The sequence below is a fragment of the Sinocyclocheilus grahami genome, unplaced genomic scaffold (genome assembly GCF_001515645.1).
Source record: "Sinocyclocheilus grahami isolate Dianchi unplaced genomic scaffold, SAMN03320097.WGS_v1.1 scaffold2750.1, whole genome shotgun sequence".
NCBI classification, from domain to species: Eukaryota; Metazoa; Chordata; class Actinopteri; order Cypriniformes; family Cyprinidae; genus Sinocyclocheilus; species Sinocyclocheilus grahami.
Window position 1 is genome coordinate 4,692 of NW_015507928.1, and position 2,944 is coordinate 7,635.

The window sequence follows — 2,944 nt, forward strand, 5'->3', positions numbered from 1 at the left end:
AATCTTTAAGATTATTTACAACAGAACAGCAATGCATTTTATGGACGACCGTTTCGTGAACCTAGGAGAGGAGGTCATTCTGACTTTGCTATGACAATCTGGTGCTTCTGAATCAGCTACTGTTTTGTTATTAGTTTGAGTATTTGCTATTTGACTGTTCAAATGCGGAGTTTTGCGCATCGTGTGTGTGTTTCTGTGTGAGAGAGAGAGAGAGCGCGAGAGAGAGAGAGAGTCTTAAGTTCTAAGACAGGGAGTCAGCTGTCTTAACCGTGGCTTGTGTACTGCACACATACCAGCTTCATCACTGTGTCTGTCACGCGACTCTGTTCCCCTTTCGGGCTCTGTCTTTACATTTATTTTGAAAGATGAAGCTCGTGATTATGGTAAGGGGCGTTACATTTCCGACGAGTGCTTGCGGTGTTCGGTCAATCACAATGCACTGGGTCAGCTGGCCAATCAGAGCAGACTGCGCTTGTCGGAAGGAGGGACTTTGTAGAAAACGAAGCGTTTGAGAGAGGCGGGGCATAGAGGACCTACAATAATGTACAGTATTTGAAAAATTATGTGTTTTTTGAACATTAAAGCATGTCAACATATTCTGTTACACCAAATACACAAAATAATGATCTTTAAAAAAGCATCATATGACCCCTTTAACATTTTCTAAAAACACTGGCGCTGCGTGTTCAGCTCCTCCAGGTTCCACCCCAATTCCCTTTAAATCCCAGTATCCCTCTGTATCCTTATTTAACCTTCAGATATACTCTCCCTTCTACCCACACTATATCAGCATCTTCTACCTCTCTATATATACTTATCCTACATTCTCTTCATTAAACCTGTATTATTCAGAAACTGAAAACAACACATTTACCGTACTACTTCCTATATCTGAGTCTAATATATTCTTTAATGTTAACTCTTTTCCTTCATTCTCCCATACTTCGTCTCTTAGCACTTCTCTTTCTTCATCATAACCCTTACAATTAATAATCACGTTCTACAGTTTCACTCTGTCCACATTTCTCACACAATCCCGTTGGATGTTTAGATATTAAATGTAATGTTTTATTCAAATCTGTATGTCCCATTCTTAGTCTTGTAATTATAATTTCCTCCCTCCCATTTCTCCCACTTTCTTTTGTATTGCATAGAAATGTCTCCCTTTGTCTCATTATCCCAATAGGCTACTGTTGCCACTTTTTAATCACTTTCTCCTTTATTACTGATTTTATTTCTCTTATGCTGTGTGATAGCTCAATTTCTACTATTTCATCATCTGCTTGCTTAGCTAATTTATCTGCTTCTTCATTTCTTTTCATTCCCACATGGGCTGGAACCCACACAATCTGTACTTCTATTCTACTTTGTTTTAACTCAAAGAGATTTTGAAGGATTTCCATGATTAAATCTGGCCTCGATTCTGATTTTTGGTTATCAATACTGACTATTGCTGAATATGAATCTGAACAAACGACCGGATTTTGTATTTCTCTTTCCTCATTAGTTGTACTGCTATGCTTCCGGGGTTGAGCGTGAACCTGAGGTACATGGGAAATTGAGTTTTGTTTTATGTTTGTTCGTTTTTCCCCCTCAAATAATCGTTCTTTTAATCGCATTTAAACAGTATAACTAGTGATGGGAAATCGAGGCTTTCTGAACCGTTTGAGGTTTTCATGAAATTGTGCCGAAAAACGGTTCATTACTCGAAGATTTTAACACAGTGCGCATTAGTGACATCTGGTGGTCAGACTTGGTTTCTCCGCCAAATCTAACAAAACATCGCGAAGCAGATGATGGTTTGAAAACGTTTTTAATCTGTGCCAACTCGTGTCATGCGTAGTCCGGTCAATGGAGTCACATATTGATCAATAATATAAAATATACAAGTGTGTGATTATAATTAATAATTGACGTGAGTAGTAGCAAAATATTTTGGGTGAGCGCAATAGAAGTGTAACGTGCATTCAGTTTCTGTCCTGGTGTTGAGGTTATTCTAAACTATTCTACTGAATCCCAAATAAGTGTGCACACACACACACCCAAGTCGATGTAAAGTCAAGCACAAGAGTCATGCATAGCGCCGACCTTCAGATACTGCATTCAAACGCCATCAATCACGCGGTATGGATATTTCGATACAAGCATCGGCATATGAGGTGTTCTTCGTGACTTTTCAAAGGCTTAGCAGGAGAATAATTAGCAGTCGCCATAATAGGCATAGTGTGTGATATAATAGTACTTTGAAAACTGAGTCGGAGCATCGGTATCAATCGTCCCATCACTAATTATAACAATACTACAGACTGAGAACAAATTTAAACAACATGTAACGGATGTGGAAGAACACACACACACGGGGTTTCTTCAGCTTTGGTTTATCTTTTTGGGGGAAAAAGTAGAATAAATCACATTGGCTGAAGACAATACTGCAGATATATATGAAAAACTAGAAAAATTGAAATTACACCCTCAACTCATAATACAATTAATTGTCAGAAGGTTTAAGACAGACTAATGACCTCGTTCCTACTCGTGTGACGCAGGAGGAAATTCAATACATGTATAACTATTTCAACAACAGTGTTAAAGTGTCAAATGTATTATAAACATATACATAAATGCGATCAATTGCGTCGAAAACATTAACTTAAAACATATATCTTCACAATTAATACGTTAATGAGACGAGAAGGGTCTGGCTGCAGCCTCGCACGTGCACTCTCAGACTTGCACTCTCAGACACTTGCACTCTCAGACTTGCACTCTCAAGACACTTGCACTCTCAAACTTGCACTCTCAGACACTTGCACTCTCAGACACTTGCACTCTCAGACTTGCACTCTCAGACACTTGCCCTCTCAGACTTGCACTCTCAAGACACTTGCACTCTCAAACTTGCACTCTCAGACACTTGCACTCTCAGACACTTGCACTCTCAGAC